Below are 20,694 nucleotides of genomic sequence, written 5' to 3'. Positions count from 1 at the left end.
GCCAAGGCTTTGGTTTTTGAATGTTCTCATGATTTTTCATTTGCATTTATTATGCAAATCCAGGGTCGGGAACATTACAGTGTCTCAGAACTATTCTCCAGGGGGGCTGGAGTGTCCCACCCATTACTCATTCTGCTTTCTTAACTGCACTTACTCACCACATTACCATTTACATTAAGATACCAACGGGACACAAATAACTACTGCTATATAACCATGGAAAGCCATACTTCAGTACAATGTCAAGTAACTGGAATAATGCGGGGGATGTAATCATTCTGGTTAGCTGATTTTCTGTGTACAGTTGGCTGTACATGGTCAGCATTTGCCATTTTAAATGTTTCTGGTATTAGTTAATGGAATACAGCGCCCCCATTTACTTCAAAATTAAATAATTCACACATTTGCTTTTGTAAGATTTGCAGTTCTACTATTCTTTCACAAAACAATGGTGCATGTGAATTTTGGTGGCTGCATCTGTGGCACAGAAATTCAATCAAATGTGATGTACAGATGAAAAGAATGTGCTTGCAGTGGGATCACTAAACACCTCAAGAGAAAAAGACCAAATTAGTTTTAATCACACCAGAATTTATTTTCAGAAGTGGCTAGGGAATAATGCCATAAAATTGCCTGCAAACTGGAATTCAGCTCTCCTAATAAAAACAGCAGCAATAGCTAAATTAACAAAAGCTTCTTTATAATCTAGCCTCATAAACAGCATTACAGCAAAATAGATAATGGAGTTGTTAGCTCTGTAATCTACTAAAGTGGGGACAGTTTAACAGTAGGCTATTATTTATTTGCCCTATGTACTTGTGTTCGGGATTTTATGTCCACCTACACTTTATTAATACTTAGGCTAGGGAGGCCAATACAACTTACAAGTTAAATAGTTTTTTTGTTTTTTTTGTAAACTGTACATTCATCTAAGACTTACTTAATCCAGAAGCATGTAATGTTGTTTTAATTTCTTAGAGCAGGCTCACGTGTGTTACAGTGAGTACACAGAAAGCTAGAGGCCAGACAGCCTCTATTAAAAAGAAAAAAAAAGCAGCTACTTAATTATATAAACTTTTTACATGCCGTCTTTAATCTCCTTTCTTACTGGGGAATTCTCAGAAAATAGACAGGATTATCGTGTAGCCTTAAAAAAGTCATACTGCTGCTAAACGCTAGGTCTTAAAAATACTGGATGCCAACTGCATGAGCCCTGTCGATTTATCTCAACTCCTGCAGAACTGATTAATTCCAACAGATTTTTACCTTTTTATGTTCAAATTTTGTTGAGATTACCAAAGATAAACACACTGACAGGACGGCAGAAGTGTGGTATTTTACACCATTAACCTCCTCCACTTCAGTCTTTATATTTATAATCTTTGAACTTACTGACTGTGGATTTATCTTCTGAAGTAAAAGCTCTTGCGTACCACAGTAAAACAAAGAAACCAACAAACAAACAAGAAAACAGTCAAACAAAACCCTCCACTCAGAAGTAAAAGCATTTTCAGCCATGTCTAATCTGAAAGCTTTCAAAAATGACCTCCGTGCTTAAAACAAGCATGTTCACAGAAGGGCATTGATGTCCACATGAGAACAACAATACTTTGATTCCCTTTCCAGTTCTGTCTGCCCTGCTAAGGGCTCGATGTATCAAGGTCTGTATTCCAAGGTGCACTGTGCATTCTTTAAACCTTCCCTGTTGTAAACTTCTGTTCTGAATGCAAGTCTGACATGTGAAGTATTTAAAGACATATCTGGTACCCCATACTTAAAGAAACTGCTCAGTTTGCAGATCTTAAATCCAGGTAGTTTGTTATACTTGTACTTCCTAGGTCATTTCACAATTGAGGTAGCTCAGTGGAAGGTGCATACATGGTTTTTGCTCACAAAAACAAGTTGCCATGTGTATACCTCCTTTTAGGCCCTGACGACTTATTCAAAGCATGTTTGTGTCTAACTGGCAGAAACTCCTTGTTCACTTCAAACTGCACTAACAACAGCAGAAGGGCTGGTTTGTTCCAGGGCAGAAAATGTATTAGTGCAGGTATACCAACAACTTAGAACTAGAAAATGGTCAAAATTAAAAAATAAAATAAGAAAAGTCATAAAATATTTAGATTATGAAAAATGTAAACTTGCTTCAGTACAAGAATACTGGTAAGGTTATAATAACTAAGCCCCTTTTTCACACTGGCATACTCTACCCGACTCGGAACCTACCTGGGTCAGGACCCGGTGTCATGTGGCTTGGCTATGTGATTTTACACTGCTTTTGATAAAGCAGGGTTGACCTGGGTGATAGACGCAAGTACACAATGTGCATATCAGTGCCAAGGAAGCAGCTTGTACGGATGCTTCCATCCAAGCTTCTCTGGATTGAACTGTCTGCCCAAATGTTTCTTCATCCCTGCTGCAATCTGGCTCATGGTGTGCCTCAAGCAACAAAAATATGGCTAAATAGAATAAACAAAAACGTTTCTTGTGGAAATGAAACCTTCCCACAGGCATGGCTGATTGTTATTTAGTCGGCTTACGAACGACCGTTATTGCATTTTGTCTCGTTCAACACGGTTCAAAGCGTGACGACCCACATCCTGAGGTGGGTCGCTGCAACCTGGGTTAACCCAGGTACGACCCAGGTTCGTGGTTTCACACTTTGTGGGATTGTGACCCGGGTAACCAGAACCCGGGTAGGAGAGCTAGTGTGAAAGGGGCTCTAGATCGCTGACTTTTTCCTTATTAGGTTGTGTTAGAAATGCCCCTTCATTGAAGTTATATAGTTTTGTTTTGTTTATATAGAACCTGTTTATCACGTAAACTTAGTTATAAAGCCGTTCTGTTACATCACACTGTTTGGAATTGCATAAAATATTGAATTGATTCAACTGCTACTTTCCTATGCGAATGCCAGTTTGAAACACACAGCCTCACTTTTCGTGAAGATCAGGACCACACCAGCGTTTCTGATAATTTGCTTATTCAAACAATGTTATATGTGCTAGCTAGTGATATACAGTGCACTGCACTACCCGGAACCACAGACTCTCCTCTGAAACAAAGGCTTTAAGAGGGTCATTTCAGACCGGGAGACAACGTGGGTTCTTTCAACATTCAACAGGATCATCAGTAATGCATTTGGAGGAAAAGCCCAACAGTTATAGAGAAATGTGTTTATGATAAAATCATTAAGTAATATTATAATCTATCTAATATTGTTATAATTTATATTGCAATTACTCTGGAAATTGGGTAAAGGTATTGGGCTTTGTAGTCACCATTTCTTTTGGAAAAAATAGTATCTCCCGAGACAAATGTAGGCATTCTTACAACAATAGTTTGTTAAATTATATTTTGTAAGGTTTTCCAAGATTAATTTTTAAATAAACAAGCTATATATGTTTGTTTGTTTTTTGTTTAAAACATACATAAACTGGATTACTATTACAACTATAAATGCACCTAAAGCAACATTAATCACATACTGAACATACTACATTCCTATCATACTGTTGGCTTACTTACTGTAACAGCCAATAATACAAGTTTATCCAATTTATCTTAAATTACTCATTTTAAAGCTTTGTCAATAGGGCCAAATATCAGGCTCGGAGGAGCCAATGAAATATCCTATTTCCATCCCATCACTACAGTACCTTATGTTGGAGAAAACACAAAGAGAAACATACAAACATATGCAGACTAAGAGATGTGCTGAGTTTTCATTGGAAGTGCCTGGAAACATTAAAACCTCCACAACTCTGAGGGAACAAGCCCAAAAAGTAAGTAGATGATTAAGGGATACCTTCAGTAAGTGGAGCAGTCCACTATCATATCACATTATATTATAACCCTGATAGAACATTGGAGACTAAAATACGCAGTCTGACTGGTTACTGAACACGTCTTTAATTCTCTAGAAATACCCTACACAGCACAACACATTTAGCTTATATCACAATTAAATAGAGCTTAGTTGAGTTTGTGGAACACTTAGGCTAGCAGTTATGAAGAACAGGTAAAACTGTTTAAAATGATGTTTATTCAAAGTATTTTACCTGTAATAGATGGCTTATAATAGCTTTGCCTTCGGGCCACCAACTTGCCGACCGGTCATAGATCCCCATGAAATGCCCTTTGCTGAGGTCATTATTGCTTATTAATGGAAAACAATAAATAAATCTCCCTAATGCACTGTAGTTAAATCCTAAATACTTTTAGAAATACATTGTTACAATTATGCTGTTTTAGACACAGAAGAACCTGAGTGGGGAGATTAGTCAAACTAATGAAATCAGAAATTGTACAGAATATTAACTGTAATAAGAGAAGGGTCAGGGCTCACATATATAATTAGTTATCTGTGCAATCTCTATAGAAACACATATTTAACTGCAGGGGGCACGGAATGAGAAATGGAAATGTTTCAACATGCTTACCGTGGAACAGTAGTGTAGGTAACTAGATGACACAGTGGGCTAATGCACTAACCTATGTATTAGCATAGATGGTGAGGCAAAATCACTTGGATCATTTAAGACCCAATTTGCCAGTTCTGAGATCACAGCTTCTTGGAATCAGATGAGCTTGATGGGATGAATGCTCCAGAAGGCTGTGTGGTCCAGTGGTTAAAGAAAAGGGCTTGTAACCAGGTCCCCAGTTCAAATCCCACCTCAGCCACTGACTCTTTGTGTGACCCTGAGCAAGTCATTTAACCTCCTTGTGCTCCGTCTTTCGGGAGAGACGTAGTTGTAAGTGACTCTGCAGCTGATGCATAGTTCACACACCCTAGTCTCTGTAAGTTGCCTTGGATAAAGGCGTCTGCCAAATAAATAAATAATAATAATGAATGGCTTCCTCTCGTTTGTTATTTTTATTATGTTCCTAGGTTTAATTGTGAATTAACAGCAAGCATGTTAGTAGCACACAGTCCCCTTCCACAGCAATACATACAACATCAGAGCTATCGGTACCCTGAAAATGTAGATGCTTCCAGTTACAGCAAACGGCCGATAACACCTTCAAACTAGATCCAACAACCAATTGAATTATGTATACAGACTGCAATGATGTGGATTTGGAAAATGGAGTATCAAGCCCCTTGAATGTGATTTCAGTGGCTGCATGATAAATCACATCAACATAGTCAAAAGTACACCATAATCACGTGTGTGAAGTAATAGAAGCGTGCTACTGCAAGTGCAACTCTATATCAATTGCTATCTCAATAGCTTTAAAATATTGATACAGCTGGTAGATATATCTGAAAAAGGTTAAACAACTAGTTAACCTCTTTATTGATACTCCACACAGCTCATTAGTGTTGTTCAACGGACTTTGACATTTTAATCTGATTTGGCATTCTTGTTAAGCAAACCTATCAAAAAACATGATAGCAGAACTGTCTGCATTTTCAATGGGGTTTGGTGAGCAGAGTACTGTACTTTAAGGTATTTAATTAACAATAAGGGTAATAATGGTGCTAGGACTGAGTACAGTATGTGGAATAGCAAAGTGATTTGAAAGGATTTTTGGATGAATGAAAAGTATTTTTGTCCATTTCTATCCACTCTTTATAATGATCAAGCTGCCTTTCTAGGACTGACGGACGACTGGAGGAGGGACATTTATCTTGGTATCCCAGAATAAATAATTATCCCCTAGAAAATATGCAGAAAAAAGCACAGTGTCAACCCAGGTGTTATCCATTTACTACCACTGCAGAATATCGTTCTTCATATTACCCCACAAAATGGGATTCTACAAAGGTGACTGCCAAGACTGGTACAATTTCACATTTTAAAGTCATTTTAATATATGTATATATATATATATATATATATATATATATATATATATATATATATATATATATATATATATATTTCTGCACTGAAAATCATCAAAGTGACATATTGGAGCTATCGTTTTTTATTTATAACGTAAAACTATTACAAGCAGTTACAATGCGAATTGGTTTACGTTTTGTTCATCAAAGCCGACGTTTTTTTGTTTTGTTTTCCCCCCAAAAAAACTCCAAATGGGCCTATTTATTTCTGTGTTTATTTTCTTAAATACACGTTTTATAGCTCGATAACCAAACAATAAAAATGTTAACATAATATACGAATATATATATATATATATATTATATGTGTGTGTATATATATATATATATATATATATATATATATATATATATATATATATATATATATATATATATATATATATAAGGACAGACTGAAGTGGTCGAAGTCTTAACGAAACGTTTACTGTTAAGTAAATAAAAACCGTAATGTAAATTCAGAATGTTCATTTTAATAAATACTTAGACAACATTTTAATTTTAATTTACGATACAAATAACACTGACCTGACCTGGAGTGCAGACTGTACTGCTCAATTGTTTGGAGCTTTGGCTTACTCACTATAGAAAGCACTCCTTATAAACCCAACACAGGAATAGTCAGCCATTGCTTTCTTCTTTTTTTTATTTTCAGGAGACAGCCAACTTGATAACTAGTTCAGCAGCACAATCCAGTATCATTAATCTGCATTAGCATGTCACATCATTCCCTGCTGTTCTATTTGGTTGGAATTAAAAGCAAGCATTAATCACAGGTTGTCAATGTTTACCCTTCATGTGCTGGCAACGTTTACCCAGACAATGTAATATATTCTAGCAGGGAGCACCTAAAGGCTTTTTTGATATGGTGTAGTATTGGATAGTAATAACAGCAATAACAGTATCAATACTAATAGAGTCAAACCCTTTCAGTACCACTCCAAAGGGCGACAATAGAAAAGGATGACAACAAGAGGTGGGTTGACTTTATCAGTTCAGTAATACCTTGTCAAAATAAACATTAAATCACAGAAGAGTGTCCCCTGGTAAAAGCACAGCCGCATGGTGTGCAGGGTGAGTCGTACAGCACAGGTTTGAGTCCGGTCTCCACTGGGGACTCCGAAGGGAGCTTTGCATTGGCTCTGGTGCTCCCGTGGGTTAGGGAGGCAAAACCAGCAGGGACTGATTCTCCTCATCGCGCTACAGCGAACCCTACTGACAAGGAGCACAGTGAGCTCAAAAGCAGACACCTGGAGGCCGGCCTTTGTCCTCTAAAGGTTGGTAAGCTCGCTGACATCCACTCGCGCGTTCCTGGTGAAAAAGGAAGCTGGCTTGGTCATGGCCCACTGAACTTTAGTTCTCCTAAGCTGTGTGTAGAATTGCTGCGGTGAGGGGAAACATGTTTGTACATTTAAAATTAGGGAGAAATTCGGGGGCTAAATAATTGGACACACTAAATTTATAAAACAAACAAAAAAAATAAACCACAGAAGAAGCGTTGATAAAACAAATAGTCCTGCTTAACTGTGGAACTCAAAATGTAGCAATACAGCGGGTATTGCATTGATTACAATAGTGTTCAATAGGAAGTGTAACATTTATTTACCATCCATGAAAACCACAAACATACACATTATGTATGCTAGACTGTTCAATACTCTACAGCATCTTACTTGCATGTAAATGTTCTTGCATATACATTTCTGTTTGTATTTCCCAAAGTGATATTAATTGGGTTGGAAATCAGTTGTGTGACTGATAAATATGAGGGATAATGAAAGTGGAATTAACAGAAGGGATATTAAGTGTGTTTGACTGTAATAATATTAACAATAACACTACCTTCAACATTCACTAAGGAGTAAAGTACATTTCTAATTTCTAGTGAAATTATAAAGCCATTTAAACAGTTTATAAATGCCACTAGAACCATTAGATGAAATTGAGACTCATACTAAAGGTACCATTCTGGTGTCTCTGGTGTTTTTTTTATTTATTTTTTTAATATTCCTTTTAATCCTTTTAAGAGAAAGCACATGGAATCTGGAAGCTACAGTTTTTTTTGGACAGTGTACCCCAGAACCCAAGGAATATCAAATTGGTGTACATTAGTGCAATTGTATGATCTTGTAAAATCTTTCAATTGTTATGCAATGGTTTTGTCATCACAATCAAACAAACTACCAAAATTCTCGGCTTTGCCCTACATAATGTAACATAATTTTTCAATGTAAATCGGAATAAATAATTTCACATTAATGGTACTTACAATAAAGAAACAACGCTATCCAATGGATACTATCCTTTCTTTTGACTTTGACTGTGAAGAGCTAAATTGTCGAGTTGAATATGGAATTGAACTAACTGGCAACATAACCTGACAATGATGCCCAGCTGCTGTTACCCCCCGATCGGCCTGATGTCTGCTTACAGGAGTGTTGTTGTTACAAAATATTGTTACTGGACAACACAAGGCATGGAAATACCCAGGAGTAACAAACACAGGACCTTTATAAGGAATAATAATAATAATAATAATAATAATAATAATAATAATAATAATAATAATAATAATAATAACTAGAGTTGCGAGCAACTTTACGGCTTCCAAGCAGTTGGTGTGAAATTTAAGTGCATTGGTTGTTATAGATGAAACGTTATCACAAATCATTTTGGACACAGCTGACTGTGTCAATTTTGGCCAAAATATTGGAATCACTGGTTAGATGATCAATGCTGAAATCTCATTGACCCACAGCAGCCATGTTTTGTACTGTAGCAACTTCCCTTGAACAACCTTAAAAGATAATCATACTTACATCATTTATGTTTATTTTGGCTTCAATCAGAACTATGCATGTTATATAACAACCATCTGCAGTCAATAAGAAATTATGGGAAGTTTTACAGCCAGCTTTAAATTGGATCTTTAGCAGAACTAAACCATACTATATAAAACTATTTATGCATTAACACATTACACTACTTGCATTACCTATAGTGTTCATATAAACACACCAGTTTTGTAAAACAACAAAAGTCACATCTAATAAATTACAAACATACTTTTTTTATACCTTGCTATACCTTGCTATATTTTTTTCTATACCTTGCAGACTTGTCCATGTTAATAGCTGTCCCCAGTGGTGGGAATGTGTCATTTCAGGGTGAACAATTGACAAAACTGGCATGTCACCCATATTGATTGGCTCATGGTGGTCATGTTTATTGATGTAGGAACTTTTCCTGACTAACTTTTTTAGAGGACAGTACAAAGATAACTTATACCCAAGATTCACGTCAATCAGCCAAAGGGCTCATGAGGAGTTGTTATTTAAGTGTTTTACGCAAAATCCAACATAGCTGCCACACCATGTGACTGATCCATTTTTTCTTAAGTAAAATCAATCGTAGACATGAGTGCACTATGTACAAAGTTTTTCACAGCTGTACTATTTACCGTTCATGAGAAGAAGACTTTTGAATATTGTCCAAACTTTTCATTAAATCCAAGATGGCTGCCACACCATATGACCAAAGGCCGCCATATTGACCAAGACACAACATCCCATAGTCCTCTACACCTGTGTCAAATTTTGTGCATTTTGGTGCAGCCGACAAGAAGTTATACGCAGTTTTATAGCCAGTTGCATATGTTGATGATGTCATGCACCGTCTGCTAAGAAATAAATAATAATAATAATAATAATAAACCCGGACTCTCCATCCGCTTCAGTGGCTAGTTGAGCATACCGCAGTTTCTTCCTCTCATACGCCTCATCTACAGCATCCTCCCATGGCACTGTTAACTCTATCAGGTGAACAAGGCGTGCTGATCCAGACCACAAGACAATATCTGGTCGAAGGTTAGTGGTGGCAATCTCAGGTGGAAAAATAAGCCGTTGACCAACATCTGCCAGCATTTTCCAGTCTCTAGCAGCTTCCAGTTGTCCTGAGTGAGGATTGGTTTTAACACCTTTTCTTGGTGGTTGCTCTCCTGGGCGGAGGAATGTTGTCTTTTGTGTGTAATGTTTTGATGGAACAGGTGGCAACTTATTGGTCATGTTACGCATGTCTTCCAATGCTAAGGCCAAACATCGCAGCATCTGGTCATGGTGCCAAGTAAACCGTCCTTGGCTAAGAGCCACCTTACATCCTGTCAAAATGTGCCTTAATGTTGCAGGTGATGAACACAAAGGACATGAGGGATCCTCTCCTACCCAGAGGTTTAGGTTCTGTGGTGATGGGAGAACATCATATGTTGACCTGATGAGGAAACTGATCCTACTCTGTTCCATTGACCATAGGTCTTGCCAGCCAATCTTACGTTGTTCCACACTCTCCCATCTCATCCATTCTCCCTGCTTGGCCTGGGAAATGGCCTTTATACACCTCATCCTCTCCTCCTGCTTTTGCACCTCGTTGACTACCAGCTTCCTCCTTTGAGCTGGGGCTGCCTTGTGCCATGTAGGAGGAGCTGAACTGAGACCAAGACCCCCTCTTCCATGCTGAACTTGCCCCATGATATCACCAATTCGAAGGGCAGCCTTTGCATCTTCCACAGCTTTCTTTGCCGCCCACTTTCTTCCAGTTTTCAATACAGGTGCTGCCTCCCTTACGCATTTGTCGCGTGACTCTACTAATGTCATTTCCAGTCTGACCTTGGCGCACTTAAACTCCTCGGTTACAGCGGAGACTGGTAGCTGCAGTATTCCTTTACCATAAAGTCCCACTCTGCTGAGGCAGCGTGGAACTCCCAACCATTTCCTGATGTATGAACTGATTAAAGCTTCCAGCTTCTCTACTGTTGTCAAAGAAACATCGTACACAGTCAGTGACCACAGCAACCTCGGCAGTAGACCAAACTGAAAGCACCAGAGTTTTAGTTTGCCTGGTAGAGCGCAGCTGTCTATGCTCTTCAACCCTTCCACTGCTTGTCGTCTAACTTCTCCCACACGAACTGTGTCCTTTAGATCCCCATCGTACCATCTCCCAAGACTCTTCACTGTCTTCTCAGCCACTGTTGGTATTGCCTCACCATTAATGAGGAATGTTTTATCTACTATTTTGCCTTTAATTATAGAGATGCTCCTTGATTTAGTGGGCTCATTCAATGTTATTGGTTAATTTGCCCAATAACCGATTAGTGCAGGCTACTGTTGTAGTCATGGTTGTCATGTCATCCATGTATGCTCAGATTGGTGGTAGTCGCAATCCAGAAGCCAAGCGCTCTCCTCCTACTACCCATTTTGATGCCCTAATGATTACTTCCATTGCCATGGTAAAAGCCAGTGGAGAAATGGTGCATCCTGCCATTATTCCAACCTCTAGGCATTGCCATGTAGTGCTGAGTTCTGAAGTTGAAAAACTAAATTGCAAATCTCCAAAGTAGGCTTTCACTAAATTTGTTATTGTCATCGGTACACTGAAAAAATCAAATGCTGCCCAAAGAAGTTCATGTGGCACTGAGCAAATTTGCTGAATATCACCGACTATCCCCCATAGGCATCTACCAGTGTACCAAATTTCCTGAGTTTTTGAGCATGTTTCGGCAGAAAAAAAAATAAAAAAATAATAATAATAATCCTAACAAAAACAATAGGCTTCCCCAGCCTACGGCTTGGAACCCTAATAATAATAAATAATGTTCAGAAAAAAGGAATACAAAAAATGGTGGTAGAAATACTGTAGTTTACTGCCTGGAATCTTGTGTTCAGTTTCAGTTTTATATCACGAAGTATCAGTTCAGTCACTGCTTCAAACTTTTAATGGACAGTATATGGGCGGGTTATTTATCCATTTAGTTATTGCAGAAATCAGTGCTTAAATTGTCTGTGACATTTGGTATATATCATTGAACCAAGTGAATAGCTCATACAGGTCAATGACGTTCTGGTGCAATAGAAAGCACTTATCTGCGTAACAATTAGTAGGGTGAAAGATCCTCCAAGAGTTATAGGCTGCATAATTGTATTTTGAAAGACTGGAGTGGTAAAAAGGGTATTGTATATTAAAGTGTGTGTGTGTGTGTGTGTGTGTGTGTGTGTGTGTGTGTGTGTGTGTATATATATATATATATATATATATATATATATATATATATATATCAGAACTACGTTGTTTAATGTAAATGATTTGTTGAAATAAAATGTTATATAAACCAATAAGGTTGAAGCAGGGCCGGATTAACCTATATGCAAATTACGCTATAGCGCAGGGCCCATGCAAGGTCAACGTTTTTGACATTTTACAAAAACTGCATGTGGGCAGCCTGGCCCACACACACAGGAACACAGAAACTTAATTCCTCAATTACCTGGTCTGTCTCTCACTCAGACAGCTTCCTGCTAATGTGCAATACCAAATAATTTTAAGATACACAGTTCTATACATTTATGACTTTTAAAATGATACAGATTTGCCCTTTACCTAAAAGCTCCCAAATCAACTACAATATAAACTCTGTGCCATTTTGACTCTTAAATAAAACACAATATCAAAGCAAATGATTCAGATGCTGCCAGACATTCCAAGAATCATTAGGAAAGGAGCTCATGGGCATTCTAGGGCCCATAGGTGTTCCAGAGGTGACATGTGGCCGAGTTGTCCAAGATTTCCTAATTTATGATATTGTGTTTCTCTCTATTTTTCTATTGCTCATTTCCTACGAGAAATGTATTTACTTTTATTTAAAATAGTATTTTTATTCTAATCTTTTTTATGCTATTTCAATGTTTTATAATGCTGTGTGTATTATGTTTTCTGTAAAGCACCTTGGGGTCTATGTAAGGTGCTATATAAATGAAATAAATAAATAAATAAATAATACTAAGCCACATACGCGGATGCACAATTACAGAACAAATATACAGTACATGACAGCACAGTGGGAGCTGCTGTCTGAAAGGCTGTAGTTTGTTCTGCAAAGCCAGCCGCCTAAAAGGACCCAGCTAGAACCCTTGTATCTAAAACTAATTACACTGTAACAGACAAAAGAACAAGTTGATATTTCATTCATGCCCCTGGTATCCGACTTCCAAATAAGTGTAAAACACAATTTTGCTACATAAAAAAGGGATAGACTATGAACAGTAATGTAAAAAAATGCTAGCGCTCTTTAAAAAAAAAAATATATATATATTTACAGTATATATATATATATACCGTGAAAATGTATGATTACTGTTAAAAACTGCTCTACTCTGATGAGGAATGTGTTGTGAACCAGTGTTGAAAATAAATTAGTTCACACTTGTGCATCTGCATTTCTAACAACTTTAAAAAAGACAGCATGTAAGATGTGAAACTGGATTCCCAAACACATCGTCTTTTTTTTTTTTTTTATCTGCAACTAAATCCATTCTGTTCTGCTAAGACTGGAATTTACTGCTTTAGACCCTTAATGAAATGTGCATTGCTCAATTTCTATCTGTACTGTTCAGTTGGTAGCAGCTTGTATAAATGACAAACGTGCCAGAGGTCCATCAGTTAATAGAGGGTATCATATATCGAGGGCTTAGAACCAGAGAGGCATAAGTGACATTTTCATAATTTTACAGGAGAGCAAAAATAAGATTTTGATTGTTTGTGTTCAATTGCCATTTAACAGTACATGCACAGTATCAATATAATTTTGAAGAAAATTAAAGTTTAAAATATTTTTTAATTTGAAACTTCAAAAAGTAAGAATAGCACCAGAAATCTTGCTTAAAAGTTAGATTTTCCATAATAACACACTGAAATGAATACCCATTGCAGATAAGTGTGGTTTTCTTCACTAGTTCTACCCCAGACTTGATTTTCTTCAATTTAATAACAATAAATAAATCAATATGTATCTTTAAAATATAAATGTTCACATATACAGTCATATTTCATAAATTATACTTAAATATTACAGTAAATTATAATTTCCATGATTTCCTAAAATTGACATGATCTGGTTCTTATTCTGTAATGAATTAATTGCTTGAAAATATCCACAAAAGTTAGATATTGTTTTACACAAAGCTTTATTTTACAGCTTTTTTCAGCAATTTTGACTCAGCTGCTGTCACTCGGCCATCCCACAATGCAACACTCAATGCCAGGAGGGCGTAAGTATGCTAGATTTTGCATTTGTGTCTTTTTTACTTTCTCACTTTATTCAATGCATTTTGTGATTTCAGTTAGGCACTTGATAGATCTCATTTTTGACAAAAATGTCACTTACGCGCCTCTGGTTCTGAGCCCTCGATACTACAGGTTTGGATATGATAGGTTCTAATGTATATCTTTGAATGGATGTATTTATATATTTTAACTACAGGATATGCCATCCATGCTGAACATTATTATTTAATGGAAATAAAAACCTGATTCCTTTGCTGGGAGTGTTGCATTGGCTCAGGCACGCCCATGGGTTATGGTGGTGAAATCAGAGGACAGAGTGGATTTAGAGAGTCAGTAGGCTCATATTTAGAAAATAAAATATTAGTTTTAAAAACAGGTTGCTTCTGTATCATTATGATTTATCTTTTTTTCTGTTTTCTTTTACTGGCTATATTAATTGAAAGAAACAAAAAAGAGCACTGTGTTTACTGAGCAGTGTTAGAAAGCTACAAATTGAAGCAGTACTGCTCCTAGGTCCAAAGCACTTCATAATAGTGACAAATGTTAAATCCTGGAGTAGACGTGTGTCAAGCAAAGAAAATTAATTTTGTTTTGTTTTATAGAATTAGGGTCTCTCAGAGACTGTACACATCTGAAAGTCTTGCCAGGATTTAAGGCTGTGATTACCACTTTAAATACATTAAATTTACAGAAGTGAAATTCTGTCAGACAGGGCCACAGAATGTTTTTTTTCTTTCAAATCACTGTAACTCCTCATAGCTGGATAACCCTTTCAAAGCTAAAACTGTCTCTTGAAGCTGTAGAGCATACACTGTGCAATACATCAACAGTTTACTGAAACTTGTAGGGAGAACCGCATAGAATTCAAGTCGATGTATAAATATGAATTGAAAGAAACAAAAAAAAACGTCTCTGCTCGGACAGTTCAACTCCCACTTGAATGGACACATATCACCCAAAATCTTCATGAATATGCTTAGTTTTAGTCACACTTTATTTTAAGAGGTACTTTTTGTTTAATTTAATAACTGTAAACTAGTATACTAATTAACAAACATAGTTTGTTTATAAATGAATAAAAAAAGGTATACAAATTTCAGTCAACCTCGGTTAATTTGACATCTCACGGGGATGCCATTTAGTGTTGACTTATCCGAGGTGTCGAGTTAACCACGGTGGCACATGAGCCATGGCATTAACATACTAGTAATAGAACTCACACGTTTACAGTATTTACAAGTTTAAATGGTTGAAAGTGCAGTGAATGAATCCATTACATTATACAGTACTGTACAAACTCGGTACAACTCATATAGTTCAATTGAAATAAGAATTAATAAAATAACTACAGCATTATTTTTACAAAAACAATCCAACCACAAACTGTGCACAAACTGCTGACTACACTTTTAGTTATTGGCTTGTATTGTCTAATTTGACGGCTTAAATAGCAAAAGTTAACAAATGTACACTATACAGAATTAACTCTGTGAACAAAAACAATAATGAACAACTTACAGTTTCACACGGAACTCAAACATTGTCGATTGTTTCGCATGCAAAAACACAGGCTTTGAAAGTTCTGCTGACAAGCTTGTTATCCCGAATAACCTGAGCATCAAAGCCAGTTGAACAAGAACTCATTTTTCGCTTCATTGTGAACTGATACTGTAACCAGCTGCACTTGGTAGTTGTGAATGAATGAATGAATGATGAGTTTCCAGTCAGAGGTCAGTCACCTGAAATAAGAGTGTCAAGTAGAGTTCAGGCACATGAAATGACAAATGACAAGTGTCGAGTTTAATAGTTTTTATCCCTTCGGTACCAGTAGTAAGTGTCGAGTTACGAGTAAAGCGTGGTGTCAAATAAAAAAAATTAAAAGAGGCAGGATGCATATATATATATTATATGATGAAAATCAGGGATCAGGACTATCTGTCGAATTAAGCAAGGGTATCGAGTGATTCACCAGTCGAGTTAACCGAGGTTGACTGTATCTACTTTGCTTAACCAACTGAACCCAATTTATATGATCAACTAGGACCGCACTTGGTCCTGGGGACCTCCTGTGGCTGCTGGTTTTCATTCCAACCAAGTTCTCATTTACTTAACTAGACCCTTAATTGACTTGATAATTTGCTCAATTAGACCTTTTTACTTGTTTTAATCTCTTGAACAGTTGCATATTTCAAGTTAGGTATAACATTTGATAAGTAGCTTGAACTGCAACGGTTTAAGAGCTGAAAACAAGTAAAAATGTCTAATTAAGCAAATTATTAGTTCAATTAAGGGTATAGTTAAGTAATTGAGAGCTTGGTTGGAATGAAAACCAGCAGACACAGGGGGTCCCCCGGACCGAGTTTGAGAAGCCCTGAACTAGGAGCTGATAATTCCGAAGTAGGGATCTGATGTTTTGACAGTTTTAGCTGGCCTTTGTTTTATTAGTTTAATAATAGGTTACCATTAGCTAACCATTATAGTAAATCAACAACAGCTGATGTACAGTTTAGTAAGTTAATTGGGATACAGTATTTTCAAATGATGAACGGAGATCGCTTTTCAGAGCAAGACAGGTTTGCGTAGCACAGTGCAGTGAGTATGTGAGTATGTGATTATACTGTGACTTGCATAAACCACATTGAACTCTTGAAGAAGGAGGAGTCTCCTGTGGTTTCTGAGGCTGCGGTTGCAAAGAAAGTTGGCGTGTCAACATCGCAGATGCCTCACCTTGTGATAAGATGTAATTTCATTATTCATTTCATGTAGAAATAAAAAACAGTGATTCATTTTGTTTAGGAATAAAAGATAACCCAATTGACTCGTATTTTAAATTCTGTATTAACATTTAATCATAATGTGATGTGATTTCATTATTTTTCTTTTCATTTAGAAAACAAAATTGTGACTAATGTCGTCTCAAATGCCTCTTGTTTAATTGGGACAGCCGCTCATTCAGGAGATTTTTAGTTATCCAGAGGTGTCTTGATAAAGTGGCGCCGACTGTATTTACACACATTGAAGACATTAAAAATGATTAGTTGTTTGTAATTTAATTTATTAAAGTTTCTTTTAGTATTTCTGTATTTAACAAAGCATAATAAAAAATGGAGTGTTACCATTGTCGGTCTTTTTAATAACCCTTGAAGCATTATTGTCCAAACGCAGTTTAGGCCTCAACAACATTTAATCTCTGAAAATAGGCACAAAACAACTCATTATAACTAACATTAATCATAGTTGCAATGTAATGCATGTATAATGCAATGTATACATATCTTATATCTGTCACAATGTCTTATATCTGCACCACAGGAATAATCAGAAGCCTCTGAATATCCCCAGATAACATATTCACAATTAGCCTGCATTACCCTTAGGCTGTACTATAAAGTCACCTTATACTCCAACTATCATTTGAAAACCCTCAATCATAATTGGTGGCAAACACTATAAAACTAGTCAAGTAGACCAATTTCCCAGCTAATTTCTTAATCAGCATTATATACAAGTACCTTGAAATCCTCTGTAGTATTAAATTGGTTTTTGTAAAGCTGACAGATTCTTAAAACATTCCTTATTGGTTGTTCTCGTTGCCCTCGCCCTCTCGTTGCAATGCAAATCAAGAGTGGCTGCCAATGAGCAGATGCCATTAGAGCTTCTTAATAAACACCCTACGGGGGCACTGTTGTCATATATGCATAACTCTGGCGACAGACATCGCAAGTCATTATCCCTGCTGATAAACTGCAAATAACATGGCATTGGTGAGGAGGCAGAAGGAAGTAAGACCTAAGGGACCTGGTGCCAGCCTGAAACACAACGATCTGTGAGGATCAAACAGAACGAGGGTGAGGGACCTGAATGGGGAGCACAGCAGCAGAAATAAACAAACAATTGTTCAGAAACGTACATGCAGAAAAGCAATAAAAAAAAAAAGTTGTTAATCAGTTGGCAGCTGCATTTTCGTTATAATATTCCTTTGAGGGATTTGCTACTTTTCTTGTAGGGTTTAAGAAAACACCAGGGAAGCTCCAAGATCATACTTCTTCATGCATTTTTTCAAAGAAACCAAAGTTTTCTAATGCTTCTCGGAATTAGAGAAGGGCAGCAGTGTGGAGTAGTGGTTAGGGCTCTGGACTCTTGACCGGAGAGTCGTGGGTTCAATTCCAGGTGGGGACACTGCTGCTGTACCATTGAGCAAGGTACTTGACCTAGATTACTCCAGTAAAAACTGAACTGTATAAATGGGTAACTGTATGTAAAAAATAATGTGATATCTTGTAACAATTGTAAGTCGCCCTGGATAAGGGTGTCTGCTAATAAATAAAGATACTAATTATTCTCTGTGCAAAAAGATCAAAAGATGCATCTTCTTTATCATACAGGGTGATTTGAAAGTCAGTTTACCATATGAGATATGGTGCGTTGTTGTGGTAAACTTACTTTCTAATCACCATATACATTGATTATTTCTGATTCCTACTGAACACGACCCAACTCGTGGAATGAAACATGCATGCATATTGCTCCTTTCAGAAGAACAAACAGCACCAAAATAATATTTAAAAAAAAAAAATCTGTGATCAAAATGATTGATATTTCTGCAAAACAGCAGTCGTATTTATTACAGTATTTTTTATTTGGTTCCTCGCTATAAGTAAATATAACAAAAATGTCAACCTGCTTATCAAACACTTAAAACCACAGCCCCTGAAGTGCAGTCATCTCTGGGATTTAACAAAGCAGCCAACATATAATGGTACCAAATTAAATGGATTGGAAAAGAAGGATCTAGGTTCTGATAATAGAAACTGACAGAAATGATGCATCTGTAACACACATGCTGTCTTATAAAATCTAAATTTTCTATCACAGAAATCTTATTAAAAGGGTTTCGACTTTGCAGATCCCTTTTAAGATGCTTCTTTATCCTCTCCAGAGAGAGACTTTACCTCACAGTCAGATGAGTCATGAGAAGCATTTCCTGGTGCTGTTCCAACCAGGAGCCATGAAGTAAAGCACAAGCAGCCGAAGCAGCTATCAAAGAGGCAATACCCTTTTTAAAATCAACATTTTTCACCAAAAGTCAACGTACTGATGCAGAGAAGTTCGCCGTTGATTGTACAAATACTCTTACACTCAAAGAGCTTGCACTGAAAAGAGTTGATTAGTATACATTAAATCATTCTGTATGGCTGTGGGGTGACTTCATACATGCGCAATACCCAAATCAAATGGTATTATTTTAAGAAATAGTATTAGATAAGGTCTATTTCAACATGACTGTTCTGCTGCCAAGGTACTTATCGAATATTCGATTATGCAGTAAGAACTGAATGCACTTTTACTTCCCCTTGCTGAGATTTATGTATTTTTCACAATTCAGTGAAGCAAATAAGGCAGAGGTATTTTCTGTGAAATATTTAAGAACATAAGAACATAATAAAGTTTACAAACGAGAGGAGGCCATTCAGCCTGCTATCTTGCTCGTTTGGTTGTTAGTAGCTTATTGATCCCTGAATCTCATCATGCAGCTTCTTGAAGGATCCCAGGGTATCAGCTTCAACAACATTACTGGGGAGTTGGTTCCAGACCCTCACAATTCTCTGTGTAAAAAAGTGCCTCCTATTTTCTGTTCTGAATACCCCTTTATCTAATCTCCATTTGTGACCCCTGGTCCTTGTTTCTTTTTTCAGGTCAAAAAAGTCCCCTGGGTCGACATTGTCTATACCTTTTAGGATTCTGAATGCTTAAATCAGATCACCACGTAGTCTTCTTTGTTCAAGACTGAATAGATTCAATTCTTTTGGCCTGTCTGCATACGACATGCCTTTTGAACGCGAGATAATTCTGATTGCTCTTCTTTGCACTCTTTCTAGAGCAGCAATATCCTTTTTGTAACGAGGTGACTGGAACTGAACACAATATTCTAGGTGAGGTCTTACTAATGCATTGTAAAGTTTTAACATTACTTCCCTTAATTTAAATTCAACACTTCTCACAATATATCCAAGCATCTTGTTGGCCTTTTTTATAGCTTCCCCACATTGTCTAGATGAAGACATTTCTGAGTCAACATAAACTCCTAGGTCTTTTTCATAGATTCCTTCTTCAATTTCATTATCTCCCATATGATATTTATAATGCACATTTTTATTGCCTGCGTGCAGTACTTTACACTTTTCTCTATTAAATGTAATTTGCCATGTGTCTGCCCATTGTTGCTGCAACAGTGTTTGTCACTCCTCCTATTTTTGTGTCATCTGCAAATTTAACAAGTTTGCTTACTATACCACAATCTAAATCATTAATGTAGATTAGGAATAGCAGAGGACCTAATACTGATCCCTGTGGTACACCACTGGTTACCTAGCTCCATTTTGAAGTTTCTCCTCTAATCAGTACTTTCTGTTTTCTACATGTTAACCACTCCCTAATCCATGTGCATGCATTTCCTTGAATCCCTACTGCGTTCAGTTTGATAATTAATCTTTTATGCGGGACTTTGTGAAAAGCTTTCTGGAAATCTAAATAAACAATGTCGTATGCTTTGCAATTATCCGTTGTCGATGTTGCATCCTCAAAAAAATCAAGCAGGTTAGTTAGACACAATCTCCCATTCCTAAAACCATGCTGACTGTCTCCCAGGATATTGTTACCATATAGGTAATTTTCCATTTTGGATCTAATTATAGTTTCCATAAGTCTACATATAATAGAAGTCAGGCTTA

The 20,694-nt window shown here is 36.8% G+C and overlaps 1 pseudogene; it reads right to left on the bottom strand.

Annotated features, from left to right (window-relative positions):
• Nucleotides 1–20,694, bottom strand: part of LOC131737021 (thiamin pyrophosphokinase 1-like) — a 46,331-nt pseudogene that overhangs the window by 10,990 nt on the left and 14,647 nt on the right.

This window comes from Acipenser ruthenus, chromosome 4 (assembly GCF_902713425.1).
Source record: "Acipenser ruthenus chromosome 4, fAciRut3.2 maternal haplotype, whole genome shotgun sequence".
In the NCBI taxonomy this organism is placed as follows: Eukaryota; Metazoa; Chordata; class Actinopteri; order Acipenseriformes; family Acipenseridae; genus Acipenser; species Acipenser ruthenus.
This window is presented reverse-complemented; position numbering and strand designations above follow the sequence as displayed.